Source organism: Otolemur garnettii, unplaced genomic scaffold (genome assembly GCF_000181295.1).
Source record: "Otolemur garnettii isolate 467f Iridium unplaced genomic scaffold, OtoGar3 scaffold00024, whole genome shotgun sequence".
Taxonomy (NCBI): domain Eukaryota; kingdom Metazoa; phylum Chordata; class Mammalia; order Primates; family Galagidae; genus Otolemur; species Otolemur garnettii.
Window position 1 is genome coordinate 3,652,883 of NW_003852419.1, and position 15,768 is coordinate 3,668,650.

The 15,768-nt window shown below is 47.5% G+C and overlaps 1 pseudogene; it reads right to left on the bottom strand.

The window, feature by feature from the left end:
• Positions 1 to 2,572: 2,572 nt before the first annotated feature.
• On the bottom strand, positions 2,573 to 3,021 carry LOC100943130 (annotated as a pseudogene).
• Between the last annotated feature and the right edge of the window lie 12,747 nt (positions 3,022 to 15,768).

Here is a 15,768-nt window from a genome sequence, read left to right on the forward strand (position 1 = left end):
CCATCATCATCATCATAATCATCATTATACCCCTGCCTGGGAGAGCTGGGGTTTCCCACTGTCAGTTACATGGCAATCTAGGGTCCTTATGGGGCTGGAACCAGTGGGGAGGGAGAGGTGCTGGGACTGCACGGAGCTCTGCATCCTGTGGCTGGTACCATTGCTGCTGAGTCCTGTATCCCCAGACAGTGCCTGGCACAGAGTAGGTGCTCATCTCATGCGGATTCTCTGTGTTTGCCTTGATGTTCTGTGATGATCCAGCACCCACCTCCTGGTTCCAGAGAGCCACACCCTAGTTTGAGAAGCTGGTGATGTAACTGACCCCAGCTTTGGGGAGAAACCACTCTGCCCCTGATCTGCTTCAACACACACCCATGGAGCTGGAGGCAGCTCACTCCCCGCCTGAGCACAGCTTCCAACACCGTCACACCCAACACCAACTCTGCACAGCTGCTGGTCACAATAACGCCTGGAATTTCCAACATTGGCCCAAGACATGAAGGAGCCAAAGGTGAAAGACAGATGGAGCAGTTGGGGACAGCAGGCAGCATGACCACCCCGGAGACAGCCATGTGCCACCTTCTAGTAACTCACCAACTTCTTTCAGCTCCTTGTTTTTCCTTCCTCGCCTTTCTTGTTTCTTCATCTTCCTCCTTCTCCTCCTCTTCCATTATCCTTTTTCTTGGTTTTTAGTTTAGTTTTGTTTTTTTTTTCATTTTTATCTTCTAAATTGTCTTTAGCAATGACAAGACACCCTCCCAGGGCTGGTGATGAGCTTTAGGAGCTATTGGAGATAAAGGTTCCTCAGAGCCTTGAAGGATATAACTCCTCCCTTGCTGCAGCAACCCCTGTTGCACCTGCCCCAACAGGATAGAAGACTCCCAAGACTTCCTCTGAAGCATGGCTCCATCCTACACCCCAAATATCAGGCTGCTGTGGACTTCCACAGCACCCCCATGGACTCAGCTCACCTTGCTCTCTCTGCAGTGGGGTTACACCACTTTCTTGCTGGAGCAAGTCCTCAGGAGAAATGCCAGTGCAGGAGAATAGAATTATATAGCCTCTTCTCTTCTGGGGAAAGAAAGAGGGGAGACAAAAGGAGGGCCAGATTCAGGCAGACAGATTAGGTGGCCAGTGCCAAGGAAGTTCTACCAATTTTTTAAAACTTTTTACTTCCGAATAACTTTAATGTATAGAAGTTGCAAAGATAAGGAAGGGGTATGTTATGTACCCGTCACTCCCTTTCCCCTGAGGCTAACATCTCACAGAACCAGAGTACCTTTGTAAAAACTAAGAAATTAACATCGGTATGTTACAATTAATTACACTTTGTTTTACTTGGAATTCACTAATGGTTTTTCCAGTAAGGTCATTTTTCTATTCCAGCATCCAATTTGGCAAACAACTGCTTTTTCGTAATTCAACAAGTTTGTATGGAGCACTTTGGGTGCTGAAAACCACCATTAAGGGATGATGCTTTTGAAAAGCAAAGATGTTTTGATCTTAAGAAGCCTCTAACATACGACACTTCTCAGATGGGGGATGCCATTAATGTGCCACCAAGCATGAGGATTCCATTATCTGTCAGTTATAGAAATGTAAAGATCGCAAGCAGCTATATTTGTGACACAGCATGACAAGAATCTGTGACTTCCCCGGGGAGGCAGGTAGGTGGCTGGCAGAGTGGGTGGAGGAGCAGCCCACACAGACCCTGCGGTCCTCAGCACACACAGCATTGCAGAACCTGAAGACCTGAGTCCTTATCTTGTCAGCATTTCTCTCCAAATAAGGGGGTGCCCCTTAGCAGTGGCCCTCTCTGCTCCTCAGTGTCCTGGCCTGCATGACAAAGGAGTGGGATGGGTGGTCTCCAGGATCCCACTTGCTCCCTGCCTACTGCTTGCTATGCAGAATGGTCTGGAATCAGGCAGACAATGAACACAGACATTGCCTGAGTCACCCCAGGGACATAATAAGGTCACGTCTTCAGATACCTCATAGGCCCCAACACCAGAGGTCTAGCCTCAGAAGCTAAGTTCGGAGACAGGAAGCATAAGAATAATTCCACAATGTAAGTGTTTTAAAGGGAGTCACCTACAGCCAGTATGGCCTTGCCATCTCTCTTTCCCAGGTTATAACCACGGCCACCATCAGCCATGGATTAGCTTTTCTGTGGGCCTGGGAAGGAATGTGGCTGGGGTGGGGGATATCTAAACACACAGGGCTGCCTGCCATCTGCCTGTGAGGAGGATGTCTTTCTAGTACTGGACAGAGGGGAGGGTTGGGGAACAGGGCCCAGGGTGCAGCGACCATGGAAGGCATCTCTGCTGAGCTTCCATCATGCTCCCTGGGTGTGAGTGTTAGGGCTCAAGGGGCAGAAAGGATGTAAAGGATTCATGGACCAAAATTCTACCTCCAGGATGAACAAAGAGGTGGGACTGTGCTGGGCTGGGAGCCCATGCACTTCAGTGGAGATGAGTCCCTGTTCTCCTGACTGCAGGGTTGGGCAGCCGGAACTCCGCAGGGAAAGGCTTCTTCTTCTTCTTCTTTTTTTTAACTGGAGAAGTATCTTTATTGGCTGGGCAGCCTACTTGAGAGGGATGAAGCGGGAGGAGTGGGTGGCCCCAGTGCCAGGCCGGCCATGCTTCACAGGCTTGTGGGTAATGAGAACTCCCCTAGGTAGTGACCGATCATCTCAGGCTTGATCTCCACCTGGTTCACGGTCTTGCCACTGTAGACACCCACCATGCTGCCCACCATTTCAGGTAGGATGATCATGTCCCGCAGATGTGTCTTCACCACTTCTGGCTTCTCCATGGGTGGTACCTCCTTCTTGGCCTTATGCAAGCACTTCAGCAGTGAGTGCTGCTTGCAGCACAGGCCTCTGTTTGGCCGCCGCCAGGGGCAGGCACTGTAAAGCTGCATCAGCTGCTCATAGGACATATCCAGCAACTGGTCAAGATCCATGCCACAGTAGGTGAACTTGCAGAAGCTCCACTTCTTCTTTCGCTCCACTTCTGCCATCTTGTGCCTTCCCCAGGGAAAGGCTTCCTTCAGAGCAGTCAGGGCAGCATCCTTGGAGCAAGCATAACACCATCCAAGGGTCTGCTTTGAAAGATGATACCTATGAGATGACGTGAATTCTGATGGGGATTTTTGCTCTTTTATTAAGCATAGTACATGTAGCCCAATCTCCTGCTGCACTTCTCTGCTTTTTTTACCCTGAGTTAAAAAGTTTGGGGCTTTGGGGGGTTCTGGGAACAACAAACCTTTTCTCTATACTCTCAACACTTCTGACACCAAATGTGAGGAGTTTTCCACACCAAGCAATTTTCCAGTTCTCTGCAGACACCAAATGTGTGTTCTACGGTTTAGTTCTGACCCTACATGGAGTTAGTGAGGGACCCCACAAGTTGAGGGCTCAGTTCTACAAGATTTTAGATGCCAATCCCATGTCCCAGGTTTTCACCAGTATTTCTGACCACCCAGCTACAAACTGGCATTTCCACAATCCCCTCCTCAAGTTCGATAATTTGCTAGAACTCAGGGAAACACGGTCACCAATTTATTGTATCATAAAGTATATGATAAAATATACGGATGAGCACCAGATGAAGGGATACATAGGGGAGGTCCGGAAGGCTCCCAAGCACATCAGCGTCTATCCCCATGGAGTCAGGGTCTGCTCCCCTCCTGGCACCTGGATGTGTTCACCAACTGGAAGTGCTCAGAACTGCACTTTGGGGATTTTGATGCAGGCTTCATCACACAGGCATGACTGATCATTGATTCCATCTCCAACTCCTGTCCCCTCCCCAGAGGATGGGGAGTGGGGCTGAAAGTTCCAGGCTTCTACTCATGGCATTGTCCTTTTGGTGACCGCCCCCCAACCAGAAGCCCACAAAGAGTTGCCTCATTAGAGCAAAAGATGCTATCCGTGCAGGAAATTCCAAGGGATTTAGGAGCTGTGTGTCAGAGACCAAGGTCAAAGACAAACTATTAAGACAAAAGATGCTCCCGGTAACTGCTATCACTTAGGAAATTACAGGGGTTTTAGAAGCTCTGTGCCAGGAACTGGGAACAGAAACCAAATGTGTGTGTGTGTACATAGATATATATATTAGAGATGGGGGTTCTCACTCTGTTGCCCCAGCTGGAGCGCAGCAGCATGATCATAGCTCACTGTAACCTTGAAACTCTGGGTTCAAGTAATCCTCCCAAGAAGGGAAATCCAAGTAGCTAGGACTATAATCACATGCCACCACATCTGGCTTTTTTTTTTTCATAGATATGGGGATCTTACTATGCAGCCCAGGCTGGTCTTGAAATCCTGGCCTCTTGTCTCAGCCTTTCAAAGAGCTAAGATTACAGGCACAAGCCATCACCCCTTGCCCCAAATACGTATTTTTTATTATGTTACCCTGGTCTGCACTGACTCCCATGGTTAATAAGAAAGCAGGTATGTATTTATCAGCTTGTGTTGAAATCTCCTGTGGACTATCTCATTGTTCTTTTGTACCTCCTCACAGTACTCAGTAGGGATCGCTGCCCACAGTGTGTTTGAATAAATGGTGCTCTCCAATTTACGCTCATGGGTTCAAAGCGTAGTGATTGGGAATGAGGTTAGCTACTGCAAGAAGGGGCTAAAACTTAGAGCTGCTGGGCACCAGAGCAGGGCCGCAGGCATCTGTGTATGGTGAGATTCGGTAGGGCATGTCAGTAAGATCAGGACAGTGCACAAGTGACTCAACAATTCTCTTTTAGAAAAAGGAAATGCATGATCCTCCTTCAAGGAAAATGGAAAATAAAAGGGAGAAACAAAAAACAACACACCAAAAACCCCCCAATGTTCTCTGAAGCTCGGGAGTGGCCAAAGCCTTTGGTTCCTCAACTGCAAGTTTATAAACGGTTTGGGTGGTTTCCTTGAGGAGATAAGAAGCAGCTTCCCTCCACCTATTTATAGTGTTGATAACAACTAACAGCATTTCTGGGATTGTCCCCATCATGGGACACTTGACATTAATCAGCTCCAGTCCCTGGCTCCCAGCATGCAATCTTGAAATCACTGTAAGTTTCAGACAGTGTATCTGCAGTGATTTTACACCAAACACCCCCAAAATGAGCCCCCTGCAAGCTGGCCAAGGAGGGAGACAACCTAGGGCTGAAATGGGTCAGAATCCCAGAAGTCCCTGATCAAGACAGGACATGATCCACCAGGGACTATTCTCAAAAGGTCCCACTTCCAGAGGTTTCCTTTGATAGGTCTGGTTCTGTGTTTTATAGAAGGGCCTCAGCGATTCTGGTGGGTACCCAGGGTCACCATACACAACTGAACACTACCTAGCAGTCCTATGAGCCTCTGTAGTTAGAACCACTGGTTTTGACCCAGCAAGGCAGGTAACTTCTATGCAAAAGAAGCTTCTTCGTACAAGATGACCCTTTACTAGCAGTAGGAATAGCCACTGTCATTTCTGTCTGAAGCGGCGAGGAGCAGGTAAGAAAGGTTGGGGTGGATGGTCAAGCCGCATCACCCAGGAACAGCTCAAAACACTGACTGTGGTACATCAGTCAGCAGGGTCCTGCCTGGGACTGACGGGCCCAGAGAATCTGAGGCTCTTCACTCTTTAAAGGAAAACCAGAATATTTTATTGTGTTTTGTTGTTGTTTGCCTGTTTGTTTTTAAAGTGCAAGCCTCAAAATAGAACCTACCAAAATTTATGAAAAAAGACCAAGAAAATAAACATACTACTTATTAACAACGATCAGCCAAAACTCTCTAGCCAAGTGGACTATTTGGTGATTAAAAGCGTGGATGCTGGTGTCAGACTGCCTGGGTTCAAATCCCAGCACAACCATTTACTGTGTGATCTTGTTAAGCTAACCTTCTTCCCTGAGCCTCAGTCTCCTCATCTATAAAAAAGCAATAAAAATAGTACCTATCTCATAAGGTTGTTGTGAAGAGTCAGTTTGATATGTGTAAAGTGCTTAGAGCAGTGCGTGGCAAGAGTGCTGTACAAATGTCAGAATAACTATTGTTATTACTTGGTGTGACATTCTCACAACTACTGCCAATTATACTTAGGCATCAAGCCCCCCCAAAATCAAGATTTGAGGGGCTGTCCCAGGGTTCCTGTTGGCAACTGCAAGATGAAAACTCTCCCCCATTCCATTCCATTGGAGATTTGGGTCTTAGAAGGAGATTGGGTTAAGAATTATTTGAATGGGGCTGGTTGAGTAAATTGTGATACATTTATATGAGGAAATGTGATTTGATCATTAAAACAAGGGAGGGGGGAGGATGGATGGAGGGAGGTCAATTGGTAGGATCACATCTATGGTTTATCCTATGGGAGTACATGTGAGTCTTTCTAAATGTAGAATATAAACATCCTAACACAATAACTAAGAAAATGACATGAAGGCTATGTTAACTGGTTGGATGAAAGTATTTCAAACTGTATATAGAAACAGTACCCCATGATAGTATTAATGTACATAGCTATGATTTAATAAAAAAAAAAAGGTACATGCATATGAATACACATGGAAGGAAATGTGTGACATCCTGGCCAGTCATATAAAACATAGGATGGTCCCATTTTGTTGAAAGTAAGAATTATACTCCACATACTCAGATATGCAAGAAGCATCACATGTTATTCTGTCTAAATCAACTCAAATTTGACTCCAAGTTTCACCTGGGCTGGTAGGGAATTCACTCTTGGGCACTGATGGTGTTTCTTTCCCTACCCACCATCACTCGAGACTCCAGCATACTGATGGGGTGCCGGCCTCTAGCCTCCCTTCCTCATGTACACTGACATCCTCATGGTTGAACCCCACAGCCCCCTATAAGTGCCAGGCTGTTCATGAGATGGGTGCTCAGGTGTCTAAGGCCTGTCACCTGGGCACAGTCATTCCCCTCACGTGTCCTCTTCCCTCTTCAGCTGCTGCCAGGACAAGTCCAAGTTGCTTGCAACTTGAGCCTATAGGCCTCCATCCCTGACCAGGGCTGGGGTAGTCCTGTCTGCTGTCCCACTAGGCAAAGTCACTTCCCCATGCACATGTGCCCTAATGTGTGGCTTTGGGAACTTGGATTTTCCTGAGAGGAAGAATGAGGGACAGCTCCTGCTATTTCCACAAGCAAAAGCTTCCCAGGTAAGGAATGCACAGGCAGAGAAGAGTAGGAGGGAAGGCGGCAGGAAGAATTCTCCCAATTCACAGCACAGGAGATAACCAGCAGACAGGCAGAGGGACCACTCCGGCTGCGTGTGTACTCAAATGCAGTCACTCCTGATGGAACAGAGGGAGATTTGGGGTGGCCGCAATTTGCCTCTTTTTGATTTCTTGCACTTCTATAAAACAAATCATTTGTATTGAAAATTTTCAAGTTTAAAAGAAGTATTTCATAGCAAAGCTGGGATTCCTTTAGAAGCTGAGATGATGAGAATTTCTAAGAAGAAGGTGGCTAAAGCAAAGGAAATGAAACTGGTTCTCTGAGCAAAACAAAGATTTTCTGAGTGATTTCAAGTCTAGTGCAGGTCCTGAGTCTTTGGCTGTTCCTGTCAACTGCAAACAGCGCAAGAGTGTCAGAGACCCCTTCAGACCCGGGGGTGAGGGTGTCAAGACCCAAGCGAGCTACTCCCTGCCCCAGGGCCCTCCACTGAGAACCATCTAGCCGAGTGCACAGCCTGGGAGGGTACTGGGGGGATGTCCAACCTGCCTCCGTCCCTGGGTTCTATAAGACCACATGTCCTTAAGTCCCATGAGTCTTCTCAGTTCCTCCTTCCCAAGTCCCCCCACTACTTCCTCTCCAGTCTCCCTCCTCCCTCCTCCCTGAGTCTCTACACTCCCTCCTCTCCACCTCCCCCCACTACCTCTTTTCCAAGCTCCCACACTCTTCCCAGTGTCCCCACACTGCCTTTCCCTGAGTCCCCCCTTCCCTCTCTCACAGTTCCCACATTCCTCCCCTCCCTGAGGCCCCATACTCCTTCCAAACTTTCCCCCACCGTCTATTCCCCAGTCCTTACAATGCTATTTGCCAGTCCCCCAACTTTGTCCTTTCTGTGTCCCCACACTCCCTCTTATCTGAGTCCCCTTACTCACTCTTGGCTGATTCTCCCACTCCCCATTTCCTGAGTTCCCCCACTCCATCTTTCCCAAGTCCCCAAACTCCCTCTTCCCTGAGTCCACCCACACTTTTTTCTTTTCTTTTTTTTTTTTTTTTTTTTTTTTGAGACGGAGCCTCAAGCTATTCCCCTGGGTAGAGTGCCATGGCATCACGCTCACAGCAACCTCCAACTCCTGGGCTCAAGCGAGTCTCCTGCCTCAGCCTCCCAAGTAGCTGGGACTACAGGCACCCGCCACAATGCCTGGCCATTTTTTGGTTGCAGCCATCATTGTTGTTTGGCGGGCCCGGGCTGGGGATTCGAACCCGCCACCTTAGGTGTATGTGGCTGGTGCCTTAGCCGCTTGAGCCACAGGCGCCAAGCCCACACTCTTTTCTTGATGCACCCCACTCTTTGTTCCCTGAGATCCTCCACTGCCTCCTCCCTTCCCAAGTCCCCCTTCCCAGAGTTCCCCGAGTCCCTCTTCCCCAAGCCACCTTACTCCCTATTGTGTGAGTCTCCCCATTCTCTCTTCTCTGAGCCCCCTCATGCCCTCTTCCCTGATTCCCCTTGCTCCCTCTGCACTGAGTCCCCTTGGCTCACCTTGCCCTGAGATGCAGACACACCTCCAGATGTGTGTCACCCACCCACCTCCTCACAGACTTTTGCTGGGCAACAAAATAAGGAGAAACAACAGGGTCTGGATCTTGTTCCTTCCAGTCAGCTTTTCCCAGGGGCCACATTGATTTCTTCTGGAAAGCTGGCCAGCTTGAGCTGTTTCATTTGGGGCTTGGGATTAGGTTTGTGTCCCTTTTCTGAGCAAGTGGGTGCAGAGGAAGGGTCCCAGGTGGCACAAGCCCAGGCAGTAAGGGCCTCTCAGCTCTCAGCTCCCTCAGCTGCTACTCGGAATTCCAGCTCCCTCAAGAAATGCTGTGGATGCTGCTTTTCAGCAAAGCATCGCCCTGGACACAGGTAGCTGGACATCCCCTAACCCAAGAGCCAAACCACCTCTTGCCCCTGGGGCTCTCCCCAGAAGTGGCAGCCTGGGTAAATCACAGAGGACACAGGCAGAAGGACAGACTTTCTCTCAGCCTCAAGGCTCCCCATTTAGGCTGCCCCTCCCCCAGAGCTGTCAAAGGCCATTTCCCTCCACCTTCCAGCAGATTCTCAGCATCCCCAGGCCTTGCAGTAAGTGGGGTCCTCAAAGGCTCTTTGATCTCAAATCCACTGGAGTGCCAGGCCATAAATACTACGCTACCACCCCTGTCCCTAGCCCTCCAGTATGACAATGTCTGTGCTTTTAATTCTCATTTAGATTAACAATTTTAATCCATTCAATGATCCCTCTGTCTAGGCTTTTCCCCTTAACTTGATTGAAAGTTCTTTTATGGTAAACACTATTTTCCCACAGGCTAAAACATAGGCTGAAAATAACCAGCTGCCCAAACTGTACTTGTTGAATGACAAGGCTGGGTGCATAGATGGACAGATGAATGTATAGATGCACGGATGGATGGCAGACCCTCTCCTCTAGAGGTCTTCCCATAGCAGGAATAGTCTTTCTACACAATCAACCAACAACTATTTACCTACTATGGTGCAGCATAGAAACAGTATGTCCTCGGAGTTCATTAGTGAACAATAACAAAAATCCCTGCCTTTGTGGGACAAATATTCCATTGAGGGAAACCTATAAACAACAAACATTTAAACATAAGCATATTATGTAGGCTGTCAGAAAGGGATAACTACTATGGGAATAAAATAAAAAGTAGCACAGGGCAAGAAGGGGTGGGATTTGGGTAGAGGAAGGTTGTACCTTACAGAGGAGTCAGGGTGGGTCTCACTGCGACAGTAACATCTGAGCAAAGATGAGAGAAATGAGGGAGTTTTTTGTGTGCATATTCGGGGAAGGAGCACCCAGGAGAGGGACAGGCAGGGCCGAGTTTGTGAAGAGAAGCGTGCCTGGTGTGTTTGAGGACCAGCAGTGAGACCAGTAGGCTGGAGTGCGCCAGCCTACTGGAAATTGGGAGCCATGGCAGGGGTCTGAGAAGAGGAATGACATGATCTGATTTAAATTTTAAAAGACTCCCTCTAGCTGCTGTTTTGAGAATAGACTGCAGAGGGACAAAGGCGGAAGCCATCATGAGTCTATTACAGGGATCCAGGTTGCTACCAGGTGGTAACAATGGAGATGGAGGCCTAAGCCATTGGAAGGATGGAGTTGGGATCAGGTGAGATGCAGATGGCTGTAGGTGAAGCTGGTTCCCCAGGTGGGGATGGGCACAGGGCAGATAGGAGAACACGCTGAGCTGAAGATATCATCCAAGTAGACATCAAGCAGAGTTCTAAAGGCCAGAGATATCAAGTTACATCTGGACATCAGTGAAGCATAAGCCAAGCCACGAGATCAAGTGAGATCACCGAAAGAATGAATGTCGTTAAAGAAGACAAGGGGACCAATGACTGAGCCCAGGGCACGTCAACCCTCAAAGATCAGGGAAATGAGGAGAAACCAGCAGAGAAGACCAAGAAGCAGCAACTTGTGAGACACAAGGAAAACAAAGAGAGCACACTGTTCTGGGAGTCAGGGAGAGAATACATAACAGGGAGGGGCAGTGATCGACTGTGTTAAATGCAGCTGATACAGCAGAAAGTGGCAGACTGGGCCACTGGCCCCAGCACTGTGAAGTTTGACAAGAGTGGTCTGTTGAGTGTTGGGGGCAAAAGTCTGATTGAAGGAAACAAGTGAGGAAAGAGAGCACAGCCAACTTCTGGAGAAATGTGTAAATGTGGAGCAAACCAAAAGTTGCAGGAGAAATGGGTTGAAGAGAAGGATTTTTAAAAATCGGAGAAATCATCCCCATGCTGGTGGGGATGACTCAGGAGACGATGAATGAGGAAGGCATGGGAGAGAATCGGGCAATACTGCTGGAGCTATCTCCCGGGGAGGGCGAGGGGTGCAGTCCAGCTAGTGGGATGCTGGCTCCAGAGAGGAGCAGTGGAAGTTCATAACTGTGGAAATGAAGAAAGCAGAGGACAGGAGGGCAGATGTGGGCAGAAAGAGAGATGTAATTTGTCATAAAGAGGGAACCAGGAGTGACATGAGACAAAGGTGTTAGAGAGAAGAGAGAAATGACCAAATAAAGTTGTTATCTAAGAGATATGGACAGTGAATGGACTTGGGTGGCAGCAAAAGGCCTCCTTGAAACTTACAGGCATGAGTTAAACTGAGACCAGTCAGCATGGTTGTAGCCATGAAATAAATGGGGATATGGATTTAACCATGGTTGTGGTTTCGCCAAGACAGTACAGTGAAATGAGAGGGAGAAGGACATCAAAGGGATATGCAAGGGAGTGATTATAATGATTGACCATGGAGTTTAAGTTGCATTCGAGAAAGAAGGGTTTCCATTTAGTAAGTGAGAACGTGTTTACTTTGCCAAGAGTGAGCTGTGGATGGAAAAAGTCTGAGCCTCACTGCCTAGAGCCATCATTAACTCAGCGACTCCCTGATGGTTTAACAGAGGTGACCTGCTTTCTCAACTTGCTCTCACAATTGGCTTGCCAAGAGACGTGATGTCGTGTGGGGGTTGGCAGTAGAACAGGGAGGCAGGAGGCTGTCCCATTTTACTAAACTTGCTGTTGGACTGCCCAGTAGGGCACCCATTCACCCCTAAAACACAGTCCCCCCTGTGTCATCAGCAAGCCTAGCCCTGTGTCCTCAGCAAAGTCTCTAGGCTCCCCCAACTTGGGCAGAAGGAGCTTGGCCAGGGAGCCACCTATCCTGTCCTCCCTTTTTCATATGGTTGACCTTTCCCCACCCACTTACTAGTCTCAGGATGTCCTCTCATTCCCATTGATTTCTGGAGCTCAGCCCCTGGCTCATACAACCAAGTCCTTGGCTATTCTGCTCTAGGAAACCCTCCACTCTTCCCCACCAACTGGCCCCCACCCAACATACAGGCTGGACCTCACCAGCCAGCCTCATTCCAAATATTCAATCCCAGGATTTGCTGGCTCAGCCTCACCTATCCACTGGCAGGGTCAATCTCCAGACCTGTGTCCAGAATCATGATGGTAATAAAAAGTAGTAACTACCACAATATCTGAGAAGATGGAACCTGATCCACTTTGCTCACTGCTATGTTCTTGTTTCCAGAATCCAGCACAGAACCTTGCATATCATAGGTATTCAGTAAACATCTGAGGAATAAAGGAATAGATGAATCCCATTTATAAAGTGTTTAGTAAGTTCCAAGGATGGTCTAAGTCTTGTTCACACATTACCCAATTTAATCCTTCCAATAACCCTCTGCAGGAGATACTATCCTAATATTATGGATGAAGGAATTGAGATCCTATGGAATCACATGGCTGATAAATAGCAGAAATAGATTCCAAACCCAGTTCTAGCCATCATTTAACCCCACCGCTCTCTACCAGTCTAGTCCAGTGAGTCCTGAAGTTACCCTGGCCTTACCAAGGATAGAACAAGAGGTTATAGCTCCTTTCTTTCTTTTTAGAGACAAGGTCTTGCTATGTTGCCCCAGCTGGAGTGCAGAGGCTATTCACAGGCACTACCATAGCACACTGGAGCCTCAGACTCCCAGCCTCAATCAATTCCACCACCTCAGCCTCCCGAGCAGCTGGGACTACAGGTGCAAACTACCATGCTGGGCCAGAACAACAGGTTACAAATCAGAGCACTCAGGTTAGAGCTGCATCAGCCCAGTTGCATCTCATGACAAGTTGTGGCAAACTCTTGAATCCTAGAAATGTCTTTGGTTTCCTATCAGCTATGCATGATTGCCCAGCCCACTCAGATAGCTCTGGCCAGGGGATGCCTTCAGACCATCCACAACTCTGGCCAAGGACTCTAGAAATTCCTCCTACTGGTGACACCCTTCAGTCCCTCATCTCCATAGCCACCCCACTATGCATTCAAGATAGATATCTCAGATATAAGATGGGACTTCAGTAATTTGGCAATCCAAATACCTGAAAGAGATGCAAAGACTCCTAGCTGTCAAAAAAAATTGATTCTTTCTTTAATACTGGAACTTCCAAATTGTAGATAGGTAAGTTCTGGGCAATAGGAGAACATCAGAAGCAGCGTGTGCTTTTTCTAGATCAGTGGTTCTTAACTAGAGCTGATTCTTCCCCACAGGAGCCATTTGACAATGTCCAGAAATACTTCTCACTGTCAAAACTGGGGGTGCCACTGGTATCTAGTGGATGAAATCCAGAGGTGCTGCTGAACATCCCATAGTGCATGAAACAGACCCCATGAAGAGAACTGTCTGGCACAAAATATCAACAGGCTCAAGGTTTAGAAATTCTATTCTATATCATGTCCCTAATACACATGACTCTCCTGGGGCTTTGCCTTCTCCTCAGGATATAAGTTGAGGAAAATTGGAGCAATCTCCTTGGACTTAGAAACTACATGCTGGAGGATGGCAGAGCTGCCATACCTGCCCTGGACTATTTGCCTCTGTTGCCATGAAAAGGAAATAATTATCTCTCAATTAAGCCATTGTATTTGGGGGCCTTTTGTTATAGCAGCCTAGCCCATACCTGATACAGTGGGTTTTAAGAGGGCAGTGGCCTGGACTCCCAGGAATGGCTTCCAAATTTGTCAAACTCCAGTTGCTGCCCCAGACCACCACCTGAGATGATCTCTAATCCTGGACTCAATAGGATTTCAATTCAGCATAATTTAGGTATTTCCTTTCTTCCTATTCTCTTTCTCTCCTACCCTTTCTTTCTGTAATAGAATAATGCCCCCCCCCAAAGATATCTATTTCCTAATCCCTAACCTATGTTACATAGCAAGGGACATTAAGATTGGTAGTCAACTGACATTTTACTAAGGCAGTTACCCTGGTCATCCAGGTGACTCCAGTGTAATCACAAAGATCTTTATAAATGAAGAAAGGAGGCAAGAGAGGCAGAACCAAAATGATGCATAATGTATGGACTCAGCTGGCCATTGCGAGTCAGAAGGGAGCCACAAGTCAAGGAATGTGGGGAGCCTCTAGCAGGTGGGAAAGGCAAGGAAATGTGTTCTCCTATAGAGCCTCCAGGAGGATTGCAGCCCTAGAAATGAGACCCACTTAGGACTTCTGACCTTCAGAACTGTAAGATAAGCACCAAGTTGTGAAACTTATTACAGCAGCTATAGAAAGACTATTCATTCCCTCCACCCTTTTTCCTTCTTCTTTCCTTGATGCCTCTTTCCAATTTAGCTTCCAGGAATCTATTCTCCATGAAAGTCTGAGCCAGTGTAAAGAAGAGACCACGGTCTCAGTTGGCCTAAGTCTGGGTCCCTCTCAAAAGCCCAACCAGCAGGATAGAATGCACACCAGAGAGATAAAACAGTGTTCATGCTTATGTGGAGCATGGGCTGGGCCCAGAGATGCATGGGTTCAGGGCTAATTCCCTCTATGATTTGTTTTCAGAAACAGCCAAGATCCTGCAGTAAGTAGCCCAGTGTGTTCTTTATGAAGTCCAGGTTATCACTCGGATGGTCTGCCTTCCCAGAGGTGCTCTGTCCAAAGCCAAAGGGACCAGTAGGCGATAGCCATACTAAACATAGGCAGAATTAGCCAACCCTGTAATTCCAAAGTGTTTAGCTTCGGAGCACAAAAAGTTAAACACCTTCTTGCAACACATTGTAAACATGTCAGTGTGTTTAACATGTTAACCATGCTCTGTTCTCCTGCCCATGTGTTTAGAAAAGAAACAGGTTATGGTGTTTAACTAGTGAATGGACGTATGTACTCATAGCAGCTAACACTTTTTAAACACTTGTGGATGCTTAAAATTATGATGTGTTTAAGATTCGAACACATTTGCTTTTCTACACTCTTAATCCAATGAGAGCTGGCTGCATTTTTTTCTAATCATAAGGTTTGTCCACCTTGCAAAGGCCAATCTGCAATGACATCGTGCCAATCACCCTTTATTTTTTTCTTTCTTTGCATTGTCTTTTCATACATGGGACCCATTCTCAGGGGAAAATAATAACTATAAGTGTAAATAATAGTCACACTTTGGAGCATGTCTAGAGCCCTGTTCTGTTAGGAAATCTAAGGGTTTTTACTGATACCAAATGTGAGGCTTTACTCATTTCACTATGTGGTTCAGAAAATGAAAACCAAAGAAGCTCCAAGTCCCATGCAGACTACACAGCAGTGCATGGAGGACCCGGGGGTAAAGCCAGGCCTGCAGTGCTGCCCAGCCTTCTGTCTACCTGTCTTCTCCACGCAGTCTGCCCAAACCAGCAGCTGGAAAAGGCATTACGTACTGCTGCCCTCTTCCACGATTTGCAATCATGGCGAGGGTTGTGTGGAGTGGTGTCCATCAGCTCTCCTCTGCTCTGCTGTGACCTCTCTCCCTTGGTTCCCCCATCCTCTCTTGTCTGATGACTCCAGTAATCTTCCCACAATCTCTTTCATCCTCTCTGCCCACTCACTTCGCACCCCACTTCTGGCCACAGCTCCCCCTGTCATTGGCCTCAAAATGGCCTTTTCAAGTTTTTCTGCCATCAGACACCCTCCCTAACCAGCCTTATTTCTTACCAATGTCTCCTCCCCTCTCTCTGTTTCAGCCGCCCTGACCTTTTTTGTGTTGTGGCTTAAATATGCTGTTTCCTTTC